The sequence below is a fragment of the Bubalus kerabau genome, chromosome 23 (genome assembly GCF_029407905.1).
Source record: "Bubalus kerabau isolate K-KA32 ecotype Philippines breed swamp buffalo chromosome 23, PCC_UOA_SB_1v2, whole genome shotgun sequence".
Classification (NCBI taxonomy): Eukaryota; Metazoa; Chordata; class Mammalia; order Artiodactyla; family Bovidae; genus Bubalus; species Bubalus kerabau.
Genome location: NC_073646.1, coordinates 26,749,320 through 26,774,878, shown reverse-complemented (window position 1 = coordinate 26,774,878; position 25,559 = coordinate 26,749,320). Strand labels below are relative to the sequence as shown.

General features: G+C 54.0%; 1 protein-coding gene across 1 annotated transcript in view; it reads right to left on the bottom strand.

Annotated features, from left to right (window-relative positions):
• Nucleotides 1–25,559, bottom strand: part of SBK1 (SH3 domain binding kinase 1) — a 51,415-nt gene that overhangs the window by 5,589 nt on the left and 20,267 nt on the right. The window lies entirely within an intron of this gene.

Sequence of the window (25,559 nt, the reverse complement as noted above, 5' to 3'; positions counted from 1 at the left end):
TCTCATCTGTCTATTGGGGGGAGGCTTAGACCAGGGCGCTGAGCATCTGGGAGCAAGTGTCCAAGTGTCCGTGTCTGCCTGTGCATCAGTGAAGGCGGCGGCCGATGAACCCCCTTTGGGCTGAGCCTCAGCAGCCGTCCCGGGTGCAGCTCCTCCGCCCTCACTCCCTTCTCCCTCCTGTCACAGGTGGACCACCAGCGCTCTCGGCACCCACAGCCCGCCCCTCAGCCCCCACCCCTGCCCTCGCGGTTCAGAGTGAAGGCACAGACTTGGAGCCAGACTGCCCGGTTGGAAGCCGGGCTCGATGACTTGCTAGCTGGATGTCCTTGTGCAAGTTACTTCCTGTCTTTGTGCCTCGGTTTCCCCATCTTACAAAAAGAATACAATAGTATATTTTCCCTGAGGGTTACAGGACAGGAAGTGGTTGGTCCCTGGTGCACAGTAAGCGACCCCCAAGAGGCAGGTGTGGTTGGGTTTTCATTCCGATGATGCTCGCCCGCTGAGCTGGGCTGGAGTGAGCCCAGCCCGGGAGCCTGGTGTCTCTACCCTGGCCCGGCCGCTCCCCTTCCAGGCCCAAACCCTCTTCTCCTCCTCTGCTTTCCCCTTCCCCCTCGGCACGACCCAGCCTCCCACTTCACGCGGAGAAGAGGAACATCAGGAGGGAACTTCCTGCCTCCCACCCAGCCCCAAACGGAGCTCCATCTGCACGTCCTCCTGGCTGGCTGCGGGGCGGGGGGGCGGGGGACGGTGGAGGGGCCGGGGAGGGCGGTGCAGGGAGCCATTCTCCCCTCCTCTGGCTCCCGCCCCCAGCTTCTTCCTCGGTATCCTGCTCCCCCACAAAGGCCCCTCCCCTCCATTCATGAAGTCCCATACGGTGCCCTCCCCTCGGAGCGTCTCCAGCGAGAACCTAGGACCCCCAGCCCTGCTTCCTCCACCAGCGACAGTGTGTCGAACCCAGCCCTGCCTGGCATGGCCACTGAGTCTATGCAGTGCCTGCTCAGGGCAGGACAGCACTGGGCTTCTCCCCGCTGCAGGGCTAAAGTAGGGTGACACATCCCCATGACAGTCTCCGGGCTAGAAGGGTCAGCTCTCCGGATCCCCGTCACATGTCCACCCACTGCCTGGGTGGAGAGGACTCCAAGAGGGAACAGCCAGGTCATGGGCTCTAACGAAGCCTGGGGAGGGGGGAGGTAAGGGTGTTTCTGTGGAGTGAGTGGGGCTCCCCCCTGCCCCACCGGGTGCTGTTGAGTACTCATCCTCTTCACCTGGGGCTCTTCCCCCTGCCCATCAAGAGGCCCTGGGCTGCTCTGCTGACCTACTTCTCCTGATATTTGTGTGGACTCCCCAAGGGCTGCCTTGTGTGTGCAGGCCCCTGTGTGCACACATGGGGCGATGCTCCCACTTCGGGCTTTGGTCCTGTCAGGTCCCTTTGGGGCTGTTTTCTGCATCCCCTGGGAGCTTGACTGGCAGCTGCAAGTTGCTAGAAGCCCTTCTTCCCTCCCCCAGGGACTGTGGGGTGCCTGCTTCTCTCTGCCGCTTTGGCCTCAAGGGTTGCCCTGGGCAGGGTCCGCGGGCTGGGTGGGGGGCACACGGGCTTCCTCATCCCCAGGCTCAGCCCAGGCTCTGACCACTGCCCAGCAATGCTGCTCATCAGCTTGAATTTGCCTCTCCAGCGCCCTCCGCCATTCCTGCTGGCCTGCCCTCCCCTTATCTCATCCTCAGGTCCCACTCCTCCAGGAAGCCTTCCCTGCTGCCCCAGGTGTCAATTCCTGTCTCTGAGGGGCCCCAGGGTTCAGGCAGGGTCTGTATGCCTCTCTCTTCCAGCCCCTGTTGAGTATCTTGGGTGTCTCAGCTTTATCCTGTCAGTCCCCATCAACAGGCCAAGACTACCCTGGGGGCTAGTGCTACATCAAATCCAACTCTCCATGGTCCCTTCCCTTGGTTCTGAGGGTCCAGGTTGTGGGACGTCCATTTCTTCCCCCCACTCACTTCTTCAACCCCCCTCTTCCTCCAGGCCCGTTCTCTGCAAGGTGTCAGCAGGAGACAAGGGATTGACCTGCACCCGTCCCTGATTGACGCTGCCGCATCATCCCCCAGGTACGCTGCCTCTGACCCAGTTACTACGCACGTGACTTCAGAGGCGCAGTGGGGAAACGATGGAAACAGCACGGGCCTTGGGGCTCAGCAGGTTTGGCCTTGATCCTAAGGTGTGCCACTTTCTAGCTGGGTGACCTTGAGTAAGTCACAACCCCTCTCTGGGCCTCAGCTTCCTCATCCGTAAGATGAAGAAAATAACAGTTGTAACAGGGGTGACGGCAGACACTTAAATGTACTCACTGCACGTCAAGCCGTGTTTGGAGGCTGACCTCATCTCTCGTTTTCACAATTCCAGGCGTGCATGCATGCTGAGTCCCTCCAGTTGTGTCTGACTCTTTGCGACCCTGTGGACTGTAGCCTGCCAGGCTCCTTTGTCCATGGGATTTTCCAGGCAAGAATACTGGAATGGGTTGGTATTTCCTCTTCCAGGGGATCTTCTTGACACAGGGACTGAACCTGTGTCTCTTATGTCTCCTGCACTGGCAGGCGGGTTCTTTACCACTAGCACCACCTGCGAAGCGCACAATTGCATGAGGTAGCTGGTATTATCATTATTATTGTTACTACTACCGTTATCATTTTTGGCTGCACTGCACAGCTTGTGGGATCTTAGTTCCTTGACCAGGGATTGAACCCATGCATTCTGCAGTGGAAGCATGACGTTTTAGTCTCTGGACCACCAGGGAAATCTTCAAGGGAGGGATTATTAGTATCCCCATTTTAGGGGTGATGAGCACGAGGCACAGAGACTGTATAACTCGCCCAATGTCATCTCGCTGGCGCTGGCACTGGCTCCAAAGTTGGTGCTTTTAACCACCTCTATTTTTTTTCCCAAGACAGAATGTGGCAACATCACCTGCAGATCCCTCAGTATCCGAGCGGGGAAATGGAGGCCCAGAAGGGGGCACAGCCTCAGCCAGGGATGCACATGCCCTCCTGGAGCTCCTGTGGCGAGTCGACTGGGGGCCAGGCACTGGTCCAGATATTAACTCACTTAGTTCTCACAACAGTCCCTGTGGCAGGTGTGCGTGCACGCTCAGTCACTAAGTTGTGTCCAACTCCTTGCAACCCCTTGGACTGTAGCCCTCCAGGCTCCTCTGTCCATGGGATTTCCCAGGCAAGAATACTGGAGTGGGTTACTGTTCCCTTCTCCAGGGGATCTTTCCGACTCAGGGGTTTGAACCATGCATCTCCTGCATTGGCAGGTGGGTTCTTTACTGATGAGCCACCTGGGAAGCTGAGGTATACCAGCTCCTTTCTTCAGGTGGAGCCTTGAGCCCAAAGAATGAAGCCAGACCCTTCAGCCTCACTGGGTGGTTGAGGGCACAGATGTCTGGTATCATGGGGAACTTGACCTGAAGGTATTTCGCCTTCAGCATCATCACTTCCTCCACTTGGAGGAGCAGCTAAGAACTTGGTGGCCGTGAACTTCCCAGCACCCGGCGTGGAGGCCCTGGCTGGCCTCCGTTCACCCTGTGTAGTTGGTACTGCATCTGTGCACACGCTAGGGCTGTGCTGCCCTTGGGGACCCCATGTGACCACCACCTCCAGTGTGTGTCCTCACTGACCCCAAGGGAGGCCCTCAATTCCCTGTCTGTGGTGAAGGCAAGAGGGCCTCGCCCAGTCTTCAGGGCAGCGGTTGTGGCCCTGACCACAAAGGCTCCGGCCCCGTGGGCTGGGTCTTCCACCACAGGCTGGGAGGGCCATGGTGGTGGGGGAGAGTTTCCTAAGCAAGACCGAACCACCTACCACTTCCTGTTGGCAGGTGGCTCGAGCTGGGTCCCACCTTTGTGAAAACAACAGCGAATGTGTAACCCAAATCAGGTCTACATTGGGACCTCCTTCCCTACCACGCGTGCATGCACACACACACAGGCACGCGTACACACACACACACACACACACACGGTGCCAGACTGGCAAAATTTCCCTCACTGAGTCCTCATAAGTGCCCTCAGAAGGGGGCAAGATGCCTCCTATTTTTAAAAATCTGCTTAACTGAGGTATAACTGGTATATCTAGGCTTCCCTGGTGGCTCAGCAGTAAATAATCCACCTGCCAATGCGGGAGTCACGGGTTTGATCCCTGGGTTGGGAAGATCCCCTGGAGAAGGAAATGGCAACCCACACCAGGATCCTTGCCTGGGGAATCCCACGGACAGAGAAGCGTGGTAGGCTATAGTCCATGGGGTCGCAGAGAGTCAGACATGACTTAGTGACTGAACAACGACAACGATCGGCATATCACAAAACTCCCCCATAGCAAGTGTGCAATCCAGTGATTTCAGTAAATGTGCAGAGCTGTGCAACCACTGCCTCCATCAAGTGATCTGCCTCACGGATGAAGAGTAGAGGCCCAAGAGGTTGATGACTTCTTGTGGTTATGACAAAGATGGACAACCGCCTGTCAGAGCTTTGTGTTCCCTCCTCTGTGACACACAGCTGTTCTGCGGGGTGTTGGTCAACAGGGAACCACATCCCTCCCCTCCCTTGCATCCAGGTGTGGACACCTGTGGCGGGTTTTCCCCAGTGGCATGTGAACAGAAACGAGGTGTCACCTCTAGGCTGGGGCTTTTAAGATTGGCTAAGGTGTCTCTCTTCTTCTGTGGCTTGATGCAGAGGACCCTAAGACTCTAAAAGATGGTGGTGGAACTAAAGATGGGAGGAACCTGGGTCCCCAGGTGTCAGAGGCCTGCTGCTGACCAGTCTTACCCACTGTGGTACTTTGTGAGCTGGAAGTAAAATGCTGTCCTGTTAGGCTGCTGACATATGTGAGATTTAGTTGTTAGAGCAGCCGACATCACCCTGATTCAAGGGTTATGCTGCAGGTAAGCAAAAGAGCTGAGATTCGAACCTCAGTGTTTGGACTCCTGGGATGTGGCCAGAGAAGTGAACCCGGATGATGGTAACACTGGCAACCAAGTGACAAGAATTCAGTTACTGAGTTAGGTGGAGGGTGACCAGTCTATGAAGGTAAGGGAATCTGCTCTTCTCCTGTCTTGTGGGAGAATAATCACCCCGGCAAATATTTACCAAGTGTTGACTGTATGCCAGCTGGTATGCAAACAGTGGATTAAATCATTTAATCCCAACAAGTCTGGGAGGTGGGCGCTACTATTCTTCTCCCCATTTTACAGAAAGGGATACTGAGGCACAGATGGCTTGAGTAACTTGCCCCAGAGCTAATAAACAGCAGAGTGGGATTTGAACTCAGGCTATGAGGTTTTAGATCGCATGCTCTCATGCGCTGTGTCCTGCGAGGCTCCTGTAGGCAGACAGCAACTCAAAAACGAGACAGTTCTCACAGTCTCACAGTCTCACAGCAGGGAGGAAGTGCGTTCTTCGTCGCTGGGAGCAGAGAAGCAGATACTGGAAGCCCATCTGTTGGGGGGAATCGGTGGGGGGTGAGATTGGACCGAGTCAGCCAGCCCTCTCTTACTGTCACTCTGGGATTCTAAGATTCTCAGTCCCCATGCCGGGGCCCCTTCCCTCAGGTCTCTGGACCCATGCTCTGCCCTTTGCACAGGCAAACCCCAAGGGTGTCCTTACAAAGCCCTGGCCTGGAAGGATGCCATCAAACAGTGATTGTGCCTTGGGGGAGGGGTCCCCTCTCTGCATCTGCAGTATCATTAAAAGTTCCCATGAAAAAGCAGCCACAATGTGGAATTTCAGGTAATGAATAGGGATGGAAGCTGGCCTCTCTCACCTGCTTCACTTTGCTTCTGTGTCAAATGAGAGGCTGGGCTTCCCTGGTGGCTCAGTGGTAAAGAACCTGCCTGCCAATGCAGGTGACACGGGTTTGATCCCTGGGTCGGGAAGGTCCCCTGGGGAAGAAAATGGCAACCCACTCCAGTATTCTTGCCTGGAAGACCCCATAGAAAGAGGAGTCTGGCAGGCTACAGCCCAGGCTTAGTGTCTAAACAACAATAACACAAGCGAGAGGTTGTCACTTCATTCCTTCAGCCTGTGTGGCTGAGCCAGCTCTCTGCATCCCACATTCTCCCCTAGCCTGTCTCCATGTTTCTCCCCTCTAGACCTCCCCACCTGTGGGGTCAGATAAATTGTCTCAAGGCCAGAGTTGACCTGATCCTTGCCTTGCTTTCTTGTATTGGCCTATAGTGTTGCCTCCTGTTCAGCATCACTTTCCCTTTCTCTGGGGAATGGTTCCCTCCTTCAGTCCACTGGTTAAGTAGGGCTGTCCCCACCCTGACTCTCAGCGCAGACCTGATCCAGGGCCAGTCACCCAGGGGATGCATCCCATCTGCGAGGTCACTCTGGCTGGTTCTAAGATGAACATGTGATCCAAGGTGACCCACTGAGATCTCACTTTAGGACTCTTGCTTAAGTTAGAAGAAAAGAGATACCTCTGACCCCTGGCCTACAAAGCTGGAGAACACAGGCCTGGAGCTGCTGGGCTTGGCCAGCATGAGGGTAGCCCGAGAAAGAAGCAACAGAGATAAGCAGCGCTGAAAGATGGAGAGATTTCTGATGACTGAGCATCTGGCTCCAGATATGCCTAAAGTCAGTCATATTCCTGAAAGTTTGTTTCCTGAATCAATACATTTCCTTTTGGCTTAAGCCAATTTGAGTTGAATTTATGTAGCTTACAGCCTAAAGCCTCCAGACAAGCATATCTATTCAAGCCTAGGAACTGTGCTGGGTATTGGCACTGGGTGTGTAGATTAGATAGAGGGTATCAGCCTACAAATCAAGGAGGCAAACCAAAGAAGGACTCAGATAATCATGAGGCCAGGAAGGCCATGATCAGTGCTCTGCCATTTCTAAGAAGGACACTGGCAGTGGGGATCAGGGTGCCTTCCTGGAGGAGGTGACACCCGAATGGGCCTTGAAGAGGATTGACAATCTAGCAAGAAACCCAAGAGCTCCTTGAAAGCAAGCCCCATGCCTTAATCATCTTGCTATTCCTAGCTCTTAGCCAGGGTGTGACAAATGCCGGGTGAATAATTCTTTACGTGTTTGGGAAGCTGTAACTTTTTATATCTTTGCTTTCCTGAATGTGACCCTGCAGGCACATAGCTATTTTCCCAAGGGTCTGCATGAGATATCATTAGCCCCGTTTTACAGGTGCAGAGACGGATGGCCAGAAGGGAACAACAATTTGCTCAAAAATCACACAGAGTCAGTGGCAGAGCTGGACTAGAAGCCAGGGCGTCTGCAGGACAAGGTGCTATCTCCCTATAACAGCTCCCAGCCCCAAACACAGCAGAGATGGTAGTGGCGGTGAGTGACACCGGTCACTGTGAACAGAGAGGCTGGGGTGTATTCGTGATCAGAATGCTGAATACAATGGACAGGAAGTTGACAGCAACAATTAACACTTAAGGAACCCCTGTCGTGTGCCAAGTCCCTCATGTAAATGAACTCATCGAATCTACTATTCACTCCAGTTTCCAGACAAGGAAACTGAGGCATAGAGCAAGTCATGTCACTTGATCAAGACCATCCATCCTGTAAGTGGCGGGGCCAGGATTCCAATGTAGGCATTATCACTGCAGTGTCCAAATGCTTCTCCACTATGCATTACAGTCTCTAAAATGATACATTAATAGTCAAAATGGCTATTTATATTCTCAATTGCCAATACTTTACATTGCTGCTGCCATTCAATCTTCACAGCAACCCCATTTTACAAATAAGGATCCTGAGGCTCACAGGGGTTAAGCAATTTGCCCAAGGTCACCTAGCTGGTAAGAGGCAGAGCTGGGAATTGAACCTTGAATGCTTCCTGCTCTGTCTCCCTTTTCCTATCTTTGGTCTCTGGTTTGCAGCCCAGACCTCCCTCCAGCTCCATTAGCTTCAGCACCACAGGTGTGGACAGCACCCGGGCTGGCTGGCATTAAATGCAAGGCTGGGGAGGTCCAAGGAGGCTGGACTGCAGGACAGAGGAACTGCTGACAGACCAAGGCCCCCAGGGCATGAAAAGGTATGTCTGGATTTAGGTTGTTGTTGTTGTTTAGTTGCTAAGTCCTGTCCAATCTAATGCGACCCCATTGACTGTAGCCCGCCAGGCTCCTCGTCCACAAGATTTCCTAGGCAAGAATATTGAAGTGGGTAGTCATTTCCTTCTCCAGGGGATCTCCCTGACCCAGGGATCAAACCTACATCTCCTGCATTGCAGGTGGATTTTTTTTTACCATTGATTCACCTGGGAAGCCCATGGATATAGACACTGCCATTTATTTAACCAACTGATAGAGGCTGACTGTGTACATTCAACCTTTTGCTGCCATGAACAATGAGCGGCCTTGTACGTAAGTCCTGTGGCAGTGTGCAGGTGTGTCTGCAGGATCGAAGTGCGTTGCCAGGTTAAAGGATGAGTGCATCCGGGATTTCTATACAGAGCCTGATGTCCCCGGGGGCTGTGCCGCTGGCCCCCAGTCATCAGGAGAGGGCTGTGGGGCACAGCAGCTGCCTCCAGCTTCCTGGCTCTCTCTGGGCCGCCACGGCACTTTGTTTAGTACGTTATTTTGAAGTGAGGGGGGAAACAGGAATGAGTTTCTTGTTTGCTTGCATTTGCATAAAGTAACTCTGGATGCAACCAGACACCAATGAAGGTGCTTGACCATCCTCAGCACTCACTCCCACTGTTCTGAGCGGTCATCAGGGCTCAGCTACTGCTCCCTACCCTCCTCAACCTCTCCTTGACACAGCAGCCAGGGAGCCCATCAAACCCCAATCAGATCACACTACTCCCCAGCTCATCACCCTCCAGGGGCTCCCATCTCAGTCCAAGTCCTTACAACAGCCCTTGATTTACCCCTCTGACCTGTCTCATCCCTCCTGCTGCTCCAGACACACTGGTCTCCCTGCTGTTCCCTGAACACGCCGGCTCCCCACCCAGGAGCTGTTCCCTCTGCCCCGATATCCACATGGCTCATTTCCTCCAAGTTCTGTTCCAACAGCACCTTCTCAACTAGCGCTATCCTACCGCACTCCCCTTTTCCTGTTTTACTTCCCCCCCCCAGCAGAGCGTAGCCCTGTCTAACATAACGTCTATTGTGGATGTCTCTCTTCCCCACGAGAATGTAAGCATCAGGAGGGCAGGGACTCTGTCAGGCTGGCCTCGTTCACTGCTGTACCCCCAGCTGGCACAGTGCCTGGCACATAGTAGAAAACTTAATAAATATTGGTGAATGAATGAATGAATGTCTGGGGAAAGAAGTGGGAACTGAATGACCAGGGGCAGGGTGAGAATTAAATTTTCACTGGGTACAGTCCTGTTGGATCTAGGGGGATATAAGGAACCAGGCATGGTTAGGGGGGCAGACAATCCCAAGGGAGAGTGTGAGGGGAGATGGGGGCCACTCATCCAGGCTCAGCACCCTGGGGTGGGTGTCCTCAGAGAGGGGCCTGGGAGGAAGAGTGGCCTAGCTTGGTTGCCCTGAATCACCACATGGAGCTGGCCCAGGCTCAGGAAGCGGGGGGAGCTGGGAACCCCCTGACACTCACCCCCGAGGGGAGCCCTCCCCCCTACACCCCCACAGCCAGTGCCCCAGTCTGGTTCTCTGCCACTTAACACCTTCTCAGAAGGGTATCCCTGACCCTCCTGGTTTTTACCCCAGGGCAGAGATCAGTTCACACGTGGGCTCTCCCATCCACTGCAAGTGAGGGGGGGGGGCAGTCCAGAGCTGGGCCCTCCCACCCCAAAAAGAGAAGTGTGAATTGCCTGGGAAAGCTCCAGCCTTTGCTGCTCATGCCCAGGGAACCTTGTGCAGCCCCGCCCCCAGACCCTGCTCTGCACGAGTTTCCAATCTATGAAATGAGCTATTTCATGTTCCTTCATGGGTCACCAAAGTCTCAGTTCTCTTTACCCTGAAAAATGTCCCCAGCCACCACCTACACACTTCTGCATACGACGTCAGGGCCCCGAGAAGCCCGTAAGAGAAGCCAGGGAAGTCCTCTCCCTCTCCTTGGTCCTTTGACACAAATAGACTCCACCAAACATTCTGTTCTGGCTCAAGAGGAAAAGGACAATATTCTCAGATCTTTTCATCTTCCCCTCATGGTGCATATTCTGGCTGTATCCCCTGCCTAAGCCTAACTAAGCCTCAGTTTGTCCACCAGTAAAATGGGATGAGAATGCCCATTTAACATGATGGGCTTCTGTGAGAATTAAAGGGGCACTTCCTACAGTGCTTGGCACAGAGCAGATGCTTGGTAAGAATTTGCTGCACAGAGGGGACTGAGACCTTGGTTCCATCCTGGACCCTGAAGGTGCTGTACCATCTTGAGTGTCTTGGTTTTCTAGGCTGGACATGGGGGCCATGCTGGCTGTACTAAATCTCACCCCCCAGACCTGCCTGAGCCAGGAGGGACCTTGGAGATCACGTAGCCCATCCCCACATTTCCCAGGTGAGGAGACTGAGAGGGAGAGCTGAGACTGACCCGAGATCAAGCAGCAGAAGCTGCCAACAACCGCTTCCCGCTGCCCTCCCCACCAGGGGCGGCCTGGGGTTCCCTGTGCTGCCAGGTTCTGCTTCTGGCTCCAGCCTCTGCCTCAGCCTCCCGCCCAGCTGGCGCGGTCTGCCCCTTCCTCAGGGCACAGCCTTGGTGGTTATTAATAGTCTGTGCTACGCCTGCCTGCAGCTGGTACCCAGAGCTGGGATAGGTGCTCTAGCCAGGCCCTGAGGGGAGGTGGGAGCCCTGGACCTCCTTGTTCCCAACCTACCTGTGGCAGCCCCTATGGGTGCGGGAGGAGGCATGAGCCTTGTTGCTGGGTGACACGGGCAGCCTGGCCCTCAGGGTCCTTGGCTGATCGGCCACCAGTGGAAGGGGGTGGTCCCTGGGTGGGTCAGCAAGAGGCTCCCTGAAGAGCTGAGCCCTTCCCCCGCCCTCTCTGTGCCCCCCTGCCCTGACCCCTAGCGAGGGATGGAAGGGGAGATGCAGCCTAGCTTGGGAACCTGGAGCCCAGATTCGGTCCCCCCTGGGTGGAACCAGGTTACCACCACATCCTGCCATGAAGTCACTTGGGTAAGTCACTTGCTTTCTCTGAGCTTCCATTTCCTTGTCAGGAAATAGGGTTAATAGTGGTCTGGGTTAAAGTGTTATTAATAATAGCTGACATTTATGAACCACCTAAAGTACTTTAGACATATTGACTCATTCATACTTCACAACCATTTTAGGAGAAGCTGCTCTTGCTGTTCCCATTATATCCCTCACTGCGCAGGAGACTTGAGACTCAGAGAAGGGGCAACTAAGTGACGTGTCCAGTGGCACACAGTTAGGGCATGGCTTACAGAGCTCTGCCTGGCTCCAGAACATTCAGTAGATGTTTGCTGAGCACCTACTATATGCTTGGAGCTGGAATACATTCATGAACCAAACGAACAGCCCTGTCTTCAAGGACCTTACATTCTCATTTGGGGACAGACAAGGATAAAGGTTAAGTAAGAGATGGAAGTCAGATAGTGCAATGTTCTAAATGAAAAAACAAAGCAGGGAGAGGCAAGGAAATGCTGGGGGTGGGGAATGGAACTGTAGGACAGGGGACGAGGGGGTCAGGAAAGGCCCTACTGAGAAGGTTGTAAGCACGTGGAGAACTGTGGGCCTGGGAGTCTTTTTTCTTTCTAATATTTATTTATTTGGCTGCACTGGGTCTTAGTTGTAGCACATGGGGTCTTTAGCTGCAGCCTGCGGGATCTAGTTCCCTGACCAGGGATCGAACCCGGGCCCCCTGCACTGGAAGCTTGGAATCTTAGCCACTGGACACCCAGGCAAGTCCTGTGGAGACTGTGGATCTTGTAGGGGAAGAGTCCTCCTGGCAGAGGCACGTGCTGTGCTTGGTGTGTTCAGGGAACCGTGAGGAGGCCGGCAGAGCTTGAAGCAGGGGGCAAGGGACAAGGGCCAGGGGGGAGGGTAGAGGTAAGGGGTGGGGGGCAGTGGACAGGGCCTCGGAGGCCGCAGTGAGGACCTGCCTTTCACTCCAAGTAAGATGCATGCCAGTCTCTGGACCTGAGCAAAACTTTCCTGAAGCCAGCCCATGTGCCAGGCCCCAAAAGGCCAAGAGACAGCAGGAACCTGACCCTGCTGCACTCAGAGACCCCTTCAGGCCAGCAGCATCCCACCACTGTCCTTGGAGGGGCCGAGAGAGGAAGGAGTGGGGAGCCTTTCAGGCCTCCTTCGAAGATTCCTCGGTGCTGCAGCTCTCAGCTGCTGTGGCCCCAGGTGAGGTGTGAGGGCAGTGTGTCCAGGAACACGGCCAGAGCCCAAGTTAGTTTCTGCCAGTTCCTTCTGTCTGGCCACGCCCTGTGGGCTGTGTGTGAATAATGGAAGGATGGATAGAATCCTCTCTGAATTCTAGATATGGACGCTTGAGTAAAGACCTTTACCCCAATCCCCACCTTTTTTTTTCCACCTGTAAAATGGGGCTAACATTCCCTTTCTGCTCAGGGCTTCAGGGGGCCGATATTAACAGCAAAGCATAGAGGGTACTTGGTGCCATTCACAGCACTTTACACACCTTCATCACCAAATCTTCACTATGACGCTACAAGTCAGGGACTAGTCTCGTCCCCTTTTTTTTGTAGCTGAGGGATCTGAGGCACAGAGAGGCTAAGCACCTTGCCCAGGGTCACACAGCGGGTCGAGAAGCTGTGCTTTTGGCCACTAACCCCTGTTAACTGCGGGTCCCCCTGCACTTCCTGGAGACACGTAGGATCTGGGCTGGCAGGTACCTGAGCTCTCAGGGTGGGATGATCTGATCTGCCTTAGGACTGTGGGCCCCCAGTTCGAGAGAAAAAGACGCCTTCTTGCTACGTTGCGGGCCCATAAGATGAGGAGCTATCCTGGGGTGGGGATGGGTACAGCCTCTACAGGGCCTGACCAGGAGGAGGCTCTATCGTGTCCACTATCCAGTCCCCATCCCTGCCCCTCAGGGTCATCAAAACACGCAGAGGCAGCTGGAACATTCTCTGCCTCTCCCAGGACTGGCTAAGGCCACAAGGAAGGGAGTCACAGTGGCTGGACCCACTCATCGCGGACCCTGCAGCTGGTGGCAGAAGTCATAAGCAAACACTTAAGTAGCAGGCACCACTAAAAGTGCTCCCCACACTAGGAAGGAGCTGGTACTATTCCCATTCTTCATCAGAAGAAACTGAGGATGGAGGAAACTGCCTCATCCAAGGTCACACAGCCGGAGAGGGGTGGAGGCAGATCTGATGTTAGTTTCACACGAACCTTTGGGAGTTCACCGGGCTGGGCTCAAATCCTCACACTGGGTTAATGAGGTGCTGTTTCTCCCTTCTATGGGAGAGGGGATGTCCAGAGACCGGCGTGGGACACTTGACACTAGAAAATGCTTCCCTGAACCCTGATATTACATGGCTCCCCAAACGGGGGCCGAGCTGGGAGTCTAGACCTGTCCCCTCTCAGGCTGTGGCCAAGCTATATGGTGGTGGGGGAGGGGAGGATGGGGAGAAGAAGGACAGGAGAGGAGAGGTGCTCTTAGGGCCCCACCAGGCTTTATGCCACAGCTTTCTGAGACCGGAAGGGGGACGAAGGAAGTCGGGGAGGGAGGGGGAAGCCTGGAGCAGAACACATCTGTTGGAGATGCTGGTCTGGCTCTGGCCAGAGGCCCATCTGCCTGGACAGGAAGTCTGGGGACACAAGCCTAGCAAGTACCTCACCTGGAAAGCAGCTCTGGTCAGGAAGAGGACCTCAGCTACAGCTAACATAGATTCCACCCCTCACACTTGACTCTCACCCTACCTCTACCCATAGCAGGGGCATGTCATTAAGCACCACACAGAACTGCTCAAACACCCACTTCCCCTTTCCTGAGGCGAGTACCAAAAGCCCTCTGGCTTCCCCAACAGGAAAATCAAGAATAGTTTCTGAGCACGACTGGTTCCTATTGGAAAGAGCACTGGCAAGTGGATGAGTAACCTTGGTGGTAATGCCACCTGGCAGATCCTGTCCAAGGCCCTTTTCATGCTTTAGCTCACTTAATCCCCCTGCTGACCCTGAGGTAGGTAGTATCCTTGTTTTCCACATAAGTAAAATGAAGCTCAGAGAGGTTAAGTGACTTGCCCGAGGTCACACAGCGGCGATTCAAACCCCAGAAGTCCAGAGCTCAACTACAGAGCTCCGCTGATTCCTTTGGCCTCAGGATGCTGTTGACCTTCATCCAGGAAGATGGCACACCCTTGCAGCTACTTAGTATCACCCCTTGGTTTCCTCAATGTTTAGGGTAGGTTAATATTTTTGCATGACTTTGGCATGACTTTCAGACCCACCCCCACCCCCTCCCCGACCTCTCCTGCCTGACCAAAACTTAGAGCACTTTGGATTCAGTCCTAGAGTGTTAGAACAAGGAGGAAGATTACAGCTGACAGAACTTCTAGTCCAATTCCTCCCTGACACATGGGGAAACTGAGGCCCGGAGTGCAGTCCTCCCCTACGAGGCCTCAGCAAGACCTTGGTCTAGAACCTGGGACTTTTGCTCTTGGGGCATGTGGGACAGTTAAAACAGGATTTTGCTGGCTGAATCCTTCTAGAAGAGAGGAAGGGGCATAAGATGGGGCCCAGAGTGTAAAGTGAGACCAGGGTGGAGATGCTTCTGGCTAATGGAGGAATTCAGGCTCACTTCATCTCTCGGCCTAAAAGACCTTGGAGAGCCGCTGCTCTGTGGTTGTTCTAACCTGGCCACGCGGGGCGGCAGGGAAGACCTGAGTGCACAGATATACAGAGACAAAGGTCACCCGCTGAGCAAACATTTTCTGGCCTCTACGTTAGGCCTGCAAAGCTAGATGCTACAAGAGGGCCCAGCAGGTCATGTAAATGAGTGAACAGGCCAGGTGGGGCCTGGGGCCAGCTAGATGACGGCAGCTCATCTAAAGGAGGTCGTCATGCTCCAGCTCTGCTCTCGGCTTGTCACAGCATTTTTCAAGAGGACCCCCAAATCAATATTTGTATGTGACACTGCATGTTTGTTTAGCATTGGCAACAAACAGGAGAAAAACACTGTTTGGATCAACAAAATGTGTCAAGAAGTTGTGTTTGACAACATGGGCTGTACAATATGCTGGGCTCTGGGGTAGGCAAAGCCGATGCTGCAGGGAGTTGGGGACAGACCTGGTCCCGTCTCCTGGAGCTCGGAGTCTCGAGGTGGAGATACACTCTCACAGCCACCAACCATCGCCCAGCCCAGCTCTGCTCTCCGTTCTGTGCCAGCCCAGGTCAGAGCAAAAGGGGAGGGTGGAGACAGAGAACTGCCCGTGAGCCATCCTGCAGTGGGGCTTTTCAGGTCGGGGGAACAACACACGGTGGAAGGAAGGAGCTGGGGGACAGAGATGAGCCAGAAGTAGAGGATGGAGAGTGAGGAATGAACGGGAGGTGATGCTTGGGAGGTGGTTTCAGGTCACACTGCAAAGGGCTCTGATGGCGCTCATTCCAGACTCAACGGGGAGCCATCGCAGGTGAGCCTGGCCGGGAAAGCTTACTCTCTGTCTCCCTCTGGTCTCTTGGTGGTTTTCCCTAGTCACAGTGACTCAAATCTCCACTCATTTAGCTGCCGACTCCACTCCTTTGCCGGTGGGTTGTCTGACAAGGCCCTGGGCTCTTGGGAACCCGGTGAGGGAAGAGGAGCTCCTTTAGAGATGGAGAGGGCACACCTGGATACTTCTGCAGGCCCAGGTGCGAGCCACATCCACCCTGCCTGCTGCAGAGTGAGTGCCTTGCTGTCGTTGTCTCTGGGAGATGCCACATGCTTGCCCAAGGTCACCCAGTCTTCAGGGCAATCAGCTCCCCCACAGCCTGAGCTGAGGCGGGGGGCTGTCTCAATTGTCCTTGAATTTGAAGGCGGGGCCGCCAGGGGTCTGACCTGGAGCCCCCAAGCCTCTTCTCCTGCTGGCCACATCCCACCCCTTAAGTCAACACCACTAGCACGTAGGGGTGGGGCACTTGGTACAGGGAAGCGGGGAGAAGAGGAATCTGCTACCCAGGCTCAGATGCTTCAGGTGTGGGATCAGAACTGACCAGACCCACCTCAACTGGTCCAACCAAGTATGGGCAAATTGAGAACAGCCCAGAGACGTGATGAACAGGAAAGATCAGGAAAGGGGATGAAGTGGGAAAAAGGACCTTGACTCCAGTACCTGGTACCTCACAGACACTAGCTAAAACGTTTGTTGAATGAACCAGTGAACAAAGGAACTCCTGGTGAGGCTACCTGTACCCAGAGTTGTACCTTCTTCAGCATCACTGCTCGCCTGCAGAGGGCTGAGAGAGGAGGCTGGCAGAAACCCCAGTGGCTCTGTGTGTTCCCTTGCACGGTCCCGTCCCTTCTCAGGACCTCTGATCCAGAATTCCAGGATAAAACATCCCCTGGGCCTCTCATCCTCCCATGAGCTGCAGGGGCTGAGGTTCAGGACCTCACTGATGGCCAGGCGGGGATACTGCTTTGTACACCACCTGTAAAGCTGAAGCCGGAACCTAGAGTGGTTCCTTGGTTGTCCAGGACACACTGACCCCACCTGAGGTTTGGCCCTGGGTGTCCCGGAGGTCAGGAGGACAAGGGAGAGCCTTGGCTTTGCTGCCCCTGGGGCAAATGGGGACAGAAAGGTGCCCTGACCTGAAATGGCTCCTTGATCCAGACTTCCTCCCCTCCCCAGAAACCAGAGCCTCACTTTAGAAAGGGCTTGTCCCCCCTTCCTTGTCCTGCAGGGAGCACAAAGTATGGCCTGGGTGAAGATCCCCCCAAGGTCCCCTGTAGTTTGGGTGGGGGGGGGGTGCAATGGGATCATAGAGAAAAGAAGGGGATCCCATTCATTCTCTCAAACACACCCCTTCCTTGACTTTCACAGACAAAGACACACACCCAAAGCCCCAGCCATCACCCTAGGGCCACCCACTGCAGGCCCCCTCACCTGTGGACACCCCAAATCTTCTCTTCCCAGGAGAGGACTTCACTTGAGAACTCAGCCTGGCCTTGGGGGGAGGGGTGTATATCCTCCAAGGACCAAGGGTCCCAACAGCTCCAGGCTCGCGATTTTGGGGGTGGACTCCCCACCCTCTTCTCCCTTCTTCGCGGCCGAAGCGTCTCTGCCACCACTCCCCCGCGGTCTGGGGAGCTGTGCCCGAACCCCAGGGCTAGGGTGGGGGGTGGGGGAAGGGAGAGGAGGAGGGGGCGGCTCCTCCAAGCGAGACACAAAGAGACGTCCTTCAGCCTCGGCTCCATGGCGACGCTGGGGAGGGGGCCGTGCGCACCCCATACTTCCTTCCCCACCTGCAGGGCTAGGGACCTCGGCGGCCACTCACCTGCTGCCCCTCACCTGGGCCCGGCTTACCTGAGCTGGGGCCGCGGGGACGCCGCGGCAGGGGGCCTGGGCGCCGTCTCGGTTTCCGTCGTCAGCCCGGCCCGGGGGGCTCAGGGCGCCACGATCATGGGCCGGGATGAGAAAGGGGCCGCGAGGGGCTCAGTCGCCCCGGTCCTGGAGCTTTCAGTGGGGGTCCCCGAAGCCTCTTGCTGGTGAGGGATAGCTCTTGCTGTCCTCGGGTCCCTAGATTTGGGGTTTCTGTGCGCCGGAATCGGGGGATCTAAGACCCCTGATCTAGGGGAGTTCTGAGCTGGATCTTCGTGTCTTGAGGTGTGGAGTTGTAATGGCCAGGATCTTGAGAAGGGGTCCCCACAATCCCGGACAGGGGGGTCACTGCGTTCTAGGTCTTGTGGGGGCCCAGACTGAAGAGGGGGAGTCCGCGGAACCGCAGGGAGGTCGCTGTCTTCTGAATACGGAGGTAGTCTCCGTTTTCCCCGGGTGGGGAGTCGATCTCTGTTGGATCTGGGGGGCCCACTCGCTTTCCTAAAGGTCTCTGGGTCTTGGATGTGGTCGGGGGGGATCCCCGCGCTCCCCGGCTGCGGGGGCTTGCTGAGTCCTGGCCACCGGCAGGAGCTGGGAGGAAGCCCCTCAACCGCTGGGGGGCTCCGTCGCCGCCGCTACGAGCAGCCCGGCCCTGCGGTCCCGGACCCCGGCCTGGTCCGGGCTCCGGCTGCGGCTCCGGCTCGCGCTCCGCCCGGTGCTCGGGCCCCGGCCCCGGCGCCCGCCCGGGCTGCGCTCCATCGCGGCATCGCGGCTCCGCCCTCCGGCCTGCGCGCACCTGCCCGCCTAGCCCGCGGCTCCGCCCTCCGGCTCGCGCGCCACCGCCCGCCCCTTTGTCCGCCCCGCTTGGCGCGCGCCCTCGCGCACGCGCACTAACCCCGGCGCGCGCTCTCCCTCCCACCGCGCCCTCCTGCCGCGCGCCGCGGGGCGCAGATTTTCCCCGCGCGGAGGGAGTGGCGCGCGGCGCCCCCACCCCGCCTTCCGGCTGCGCTGGGTCCTAGCGCCCGTGGGTTGCTGCTCTCTCCTTCATCCCCGTCTTTTCTAGGTCAGAGCCCACAAGGGGGCGAGAATGAGGTTAGAGAGGACTCGGGGGAGTCTGAGAGGGTCACCTGGTCCAGCCTCCAGGCCCCTGCGGGACCAGACTGTCTCAGACTGTCCCAGTCTGTTCTTGTGGGGCGGAGCCTGTGTCTTTTTCAAGGAGGGAAACATCTAAGCTCTGCAATCCGATATAAATTCATCAATCCGTCCATCCATCCATCCATCCGAGCAGGACCTCAGAGAACTAACTCAGGAAATCCTACTTAGGAAAGAGGTCGTAAACTGGGGCTTTCAGGGTCAAGTCAGCCCAGGTTGCGTCTTCGACCCCTATTGTAAACAGGCATGAGATGCAGCTGGGATTCACAGAGTTCACCAGATAGAAGGGAGGGAAGGGGATTCCAGGCAGCAGCATGTGCAAAGGCACTACCCACTGTCTGTTTGGTAACTGGAAATTGATGACCTGGAAGGAAGTAGGGTGGATGAGGATGGAGATGAGATGGGAACAGCTCACCCTCCCAGGCTCTATTTTCCTTTCTTTCTCAGCCTCATCCATGCAGCCTCACCGACACTGTTTCCCCAAGGAGAAAACCCCTAACACCCCCTGCACCTTTCCTATTTGTCCACCCAGCACTCTCTTTCCAACCACACCTCTCTGTTCTTCTAGAAGCTTGAGTTTGTTTGTTTGTGGCTGTGCCACACAGCTTGTGGGATCTTAGTTCTCTGACCAGGGATTGAACCCTCCTAATCACTAGTCTGCCTGGGAATTCTCCATTTTTAGAAGTTTGAGAGCCATTGATTGCAAACTGACTAGGGTCAGGTGTAACAACATAGGGAATGGTGGAGATGAAGCAAACTGAAGTATCATGGGCCCTGTGTGGACAGATGATTTTTCAGGCAGGGAATCCATATTCTAAAATACAATTTTGGCCACGCCACGCAACTTGTGGGATTTAATTTCCCACCCAGGGATTGAACCCAGGCCCTAAGCAGTGGGAGTGTGGAGTCCTAACCACTAGACCACCAGGGAATTCCCCAGTTGTCCAACTTTTAAACGTTTGAGACGAATTCCCCAAATTCAGAAATACTGAATGGGTCAAATGAAACATCGGTGTTTTAGTCGCTAAGTCATGTCTGACTCTTTGCGACCCCGTGGACTATTGCCCACGGGGCTACTCTGTCCGTGGGATTTCCCAGGCAAGAATACTGGAGTGGATTGCCATTTCCATCTCCAAGGAATCTTCCTGACCCAGGGATCGAACTCTGGGCTCCTGAATTGGCAGGTGGGTTCTTTACCACTGAGCCACCAAACATTCTTTGGGACCAAATCTGGCCCAGGGCCATCAAACCTCTGCCGGGAAGAATATTGCCTTACTTCCTACCTTGTCTCCCTCCAGCCTTTATCGAAACTTTTAAAAAAGCATCCAAGTCCATGTGACCATCAGCTCTGTCAAGTACAAAGTAGATTGGGTTAGTCTCCTACATAAAATTACCAGTAACTTCCTGTTACCTCTGAAAATACTTTCGAATTGTGATGCTGGAGAAGACGCTTGAGAGTCCCTTGGACTTGGAGGAGGTCAAACTAGTCAACCCTAAAGGAAATCAACCTCGAATAATCTTTGGAAGAACTGATGCTGAAGCTCCAATACCCCGGCAAAGAGACAATTCATTGGAAAAGACGCTGATGCTGGAAAAGATTAAGGGCAAAAGGAGAAGGGGGCAGCAGAGGACGAGATGATTAGAGAGCGTCACAGACTCAATGGACATGAGTTTGAGCAAACTCTGGGTGATAGTGAAGGACAGGGAAGCCTGGTGTGCTGCAGTCCATGGGGTTACAAAGAGTCAGACACGACTTAGCAATTGTACAGCCACCACCTCCGAAAAAATCTAACCTTATCCTGGCATTCAAAACCCTTAGCCTTTCAGGTCTCCTACTTTTGCCTCTTCTCCATTTGGCCTTGACCTCAGCTGGTGTTCCTAGAACGTCCTAGAACCCCTCTCTTTTTTTTCTGCCTCCTCTGTCTAGAACATTTCTCTTCCTTGTACTCCAAACAGCTTTCCTCCAAGCTACCTCCTCCGTGGAGACTTCCCTGGTAGTCCAGTGGTTAGGACATCGTGCTCCCACTGCAGGGGCACTGATTCGATCCCCAGGCAGGGAACTAAGATGACCCCACATGCTGCGTGGTTGGGGGGCGTGGGGATTGAAGATGTCTCCTCTATGTCTGTCCGCTTTTCCTCTCTCCTACCTGTCCTGCCAGTGTTTCAGATTTCATCCTAACTGTGTTCTCATCCTTTCCACCTGAGGCCTTATTGCCCAAATGAATGGAGGGGTTTGAGTTACTGGGCAGCTCGTAGAGGGAGACTAGAGAGGGAGGAAGGGGGAAGGGAATATCTTCCTGAGTCTAACACCTGAGTCCCAGAACATTAGCTTTTAGAGAGTACTTCCTCTTTTTGCAGATGAGGAAACTGAGGCCTAGAGAAGGGCAGAGGTGGAATTGAAATGTTCCCAGCCATGGTCATCAAGGGTAGTGCTGTTCAAGGCCACTTTCAGCAGAAGCCTTCCCCGATTCTTCAAGTGGAGATTTGATTCCTACCACTGTGATTAGTGGGCTTTCCAGGTTGCTAGTGGTAAAGAACCCACCTGCCAATGCAGGAGACATAAGAGACATGGGTTCGATCCCTGGGTCAGGAAGATCCCCTGGAGTAGGAAATGGCAACCCGCTCCAGTATTCTTGCCTGGAAAATTCTAAGGGCAGAGGAGTCTGGCAGGCTACAGTCCTTGGGGTAGCATAGAATTGGATGTGACTAAGTGCGTGTGATTACTAAGTTTGCCAAAATACACTGTGGGTAATCAGCCTCCCCATCCCCCAGCTCTGCAGGGTTGGAAGTCCTGGTCCCCAAAGGGGGCAAACACTTACTAGGGGACACAGCATGGGTCTCATTAAAATTTAAGCAGCTATGGTTGCTGCCAGGACACTCTGGAAACTCTGTGTTCTGGGACCAGCGGGTAAGAAGAGAAGTCACTGTTCTGGTGGTAGACACCGACCCTGATTGTTTATTAGAAGTTATTAGAAGTACCCTGGTCAATTATTAAAATTGGTAATTCTAGCACCAATTAGGTAAAAGCAGGGCTGCTTTTACAAAGTGGGAGCAGGAAGATATACACGTGGAACCCAGTGAGCCATCAGAGTGATCTATTGGATATGATAACCAAGAGTTTGGCTTTTTAAACATTTTGTGTAATTTTTATTTTTGGTTGTGCTGGGTTGCTGCACGTAGGCTGCTCTCTAGTTGTGGTGCACGGGCTTCTCGTTGTGGTGGATTCGCTTGTTGCTGAACATGGGCTCTAGGGCACACAGGCTCAGTAGATGCAGCTGGCGGGCTCCAGAGCATGGGCTCAGTAGTTGTGGCACACGGGCTTAGTTGCCCCGCAGCATGTGGGATCTTCCCGGACCAGGGATCAAACCTGTGTCGCTGCATTGCAGTGTGGATTCTTAACCACTGGACCACCAGAGAAGCCCCTAACCTGTCTGGGCTTCCCAGGTGGCGCTGATGGTAAAGAACGCACCTGCCAATGCAGGAGATGTAAGAGACCCAGGTTTGATCCCTAGGTTGGGAAGAACCCCTAAAGGAGGGCATGGCGACCCACTCCAACATTCTTGCCTGGAGAATCCCATGGACAGAGGAAGCCTGGCAGGCTACAGTCCATAGAGTCAAACATGACAGAAGTGATTTTGCATGCAACCCAGAGTTGAGACCCTTCAGGACTAAAGGTCACACCACCAGGTAACCCACCAGGATCTTCCCAGGTGACAGTTGAGCATTCGGATAATTGAGAATGGATGGTGGTGGGGGTGCGGAAGATGAGTACCATTTATGTCCTCAAGTCAAGGGCAGCAGAGGGGAGGGGAGCTGTAGTTTGTTCCACTATTGTCCCTCTTGAAAGTTTCTGCTTGGAAAGCGAGGCTCACGGCACCTATGGAAGAGCTTTGCAGCACAAGGGGCAGGATGGGGCAGTCCTGAAAACGCACCACCTGGAGCTCTGACTGCAGGGCTGCTGACTCTGGGGGCAGCAGTCATGGAGTCTGCAGAGTTCACACAGGAGGTGCCTTTGATCCCCTCCAGCCCATCCCAGCCAATGACTGAGTGCGGCAGGGACTGTAAAGCATCTAGTTCCTGGGAGACACAGGGCTTCTCTGATGGGCGACTTGAGATCAAGGACTCTCCATTGGTTTTGTGGGAACTTTCTTAACCTTGCGCTGCAGTTGAAGACTCTTCCTATCCCCCATTCCTTCCTTCTTTCCCTTTGCCAAATATCGGCTGTCTTGCAATCCAATGGTTCTCCCAGCCTCCTCTGGCTCCTTCTGTATGTTCCTTCTCAAGCATTCCACCCCCCACCTCCCGTACCTTGCACATCTGACCCCATCTTGGCTCGCTTCTTGGAAGGCTGAACCACTACAGTGTATCTGAAGAGAAGAACTAGAGCATCTGTTTGAATGCTGCAAACTTTGTTTGACATTCAGAGACAATCCACCTTGGCCCGCTCACAGTTTTGTATCCACAGCAAATGCTGCCTTTGCGAGAGAGGGTCTTGATGGCTGCGGTGTTCATTTATTTATTTAATTTTATTTTTGGCTGCACTGGGTCTTCATTGTTGCGCTTTCTTTAGTTGAGGTGAGTGGGGGCTACTCTTCGTTGCTGTGTGGGGGTATCTCATTGCAGTAGCTTCTCTTATGGAGCACAGGCTCTAGGGCGCGCAGGTTTAGTGGCTCCACAGCATGTGAGATCGTCAGGGACCAGGGATCAATCCCGTGTCCCCTGCATTGCGGGATGGATTCTTCACCACTGGACCACCAGGAAGTCTGATGGGGATGATTTGAACACAAAGTAAAGCTTGACTGTGACCTCCATAGCGACATAGAAGAAACACTGGAAAACAGAGATCTCCATTTAGATTTCCTTGCCCATATCCCTCTCCAGTGTTGACATGTCCTCATTTTCCTGGGCGATCACTTGCTGATCTCGCAGGGAGCCAAGTGAGGCCAGGAACTTCAGGATTTCTGATGATTTATGCACTTTCCCAGTTGGCTGCATTTGATATTCATTGATGTGTCAGAAGTTCCTGTTACCATTGCGGGAAGCAGAGAAATCGAAATAGAATCCTTGTCCTGTAGTAGGAGGAGGGTCTTTGTGGCTCAGATCATAAAGAATCTGCCCGCAGTGTGGGATACGATATCATGTTTCAAACTGTATGAGTTTGGGTAACACTACCAGCCGTACTGAAAGGGCTCTGTTGGGACGCTCTCTTGGCCATATCGATCATCTCCATCAGTGGAACAGTGATGGCCCTTGTAGTCTATGTTCTGTGGTGCTCCTTATCTCATCTGGCCCCAGTCATGATAGGCAGAGGACATCCCTGGCTTGTTGATCTGCATTATGATCGGCTTGTGCAGAGACAATCTCCTCTCCTGGATGGCTACCATCAAGTCCAGGACCTTGCTTGTGGCAACTGGCTCATGCAGCATGATCAGGGACCCTGGTGGCATTGGTGGCCAAGTAGCTCAGAGCTGATCAGGCTTAGGATGCTGAAGACAACGGCATTTTAGGCAAAGGTCCAAAAGCTTCTGGGGCTTCCCTGGTGACTCAGTGGTAAAGCATCCGCTGCCAATGCAGGAGACACAGATTCAATCCCTGGGTCGGGAAGATCCCCTGGAGAAGCAAATGGCAACCAGTGTTCCAGTATTCTTGCCTGGGAAGTCCCACGGAGAGAGAAGCCTGGCGGGCTACAGTCCATGGAGTCTCACAGAGTCGGACACAACTTAGCGACTGAGCATGCGCGCACCGAAGCCGCTCACAGCCAGGAGTGGGAACATTCAGGGCCACTGGGAGACACAAGTCAATTTGTAGCTGATAAGGAAAACCATGAATCCACCAGAACCCACAATGGATCAGAGAGAAGGCGGCGGGACAGTCCAGGACATATGGCAGCTGGAGGCCATGGATCTTTGAATCTCTCATCACCTTTTTGGAGAATATATTCTGAAGTGAGAAACATCGTGTTCAGCAACAGTCCTGACGGGCTCCACACCTCCCTGGTGGAAATACAACTCCGTGATGGTGGCCAGCAGGATGCCAAGGATGACGGGAAGTACAGAGAGGAAAGAACCCGCTTTTTATGACATCGCAGAGCTGCTGAGTTGTACTTGGAGCTGCTTTGAAGGGAATTCTGTCCCTTGCAGCTGAAAGCATGCCAGCTGATTTGAGAAGACATCTGTGGTTGCCCCTTAGGGATGGAATCCAGGAAATGGGGCTGGGGCTGGGGCAGATCATGGGGATTCGCTTTTATCTGTTATGTTTTAGTCTTTTTTTGTTCGAAACATCTGACACAAATACAATAAAATGTTACCATTGATTCTAGTTATGGATAGGCACAGGGTTACCCTTTTCTCGGTTTTCTTTTTTTTTTTTTCAAAATAAAAATTACTACCTAGGAATGCTTTTAAATGGGATCTGGAAAAGAGAGAGGAAAGGGACTTCCCTGGGGGTCCAGTGGCTGGGACTCCGAGCTCCCAATGCTGGGGGCCTGGGTTCGATCCCTGGTCAGGAAACTAGATGCCCCATGTTGCAACTAAAGATCCCACATTCTGCAGCTAAGACCTGGTGCAGCCAAATAAATGTTGTTTTTTTTTTAAAAAAAGAGAGAGAGAGAAGAAAAAAAGAACTTTTTCACTGGGGGATTCTGTTTTCTAAAGCCAGGTCTAAGAGCTATCTGAAATGATCTCATCTCTCGCTCTCTGAAGGCAGAAGAGAGTGACAGAGGATGAGATGGTTGGATGGCATCACCAGCTCAATAGAATGAACTCGGGCACACTCCAGCAGATGGTGAGAGACAGGGAAGCCTGGTGTGCTACAGTCCCTGGGGGTAGCAAAGAGTCAGAAACAGCCTGGAGACTGAATAACAACAACGTAATCTCTGAGGATCGTGGGAATGGGTAGTATCGAGTTGGCCAAGAAGTTCCTTCGGGTTACAGAAATGCTCGAATGAACATTTTGGACAACCCAATACATTTGGCTCCTGGGCCCCCGATAC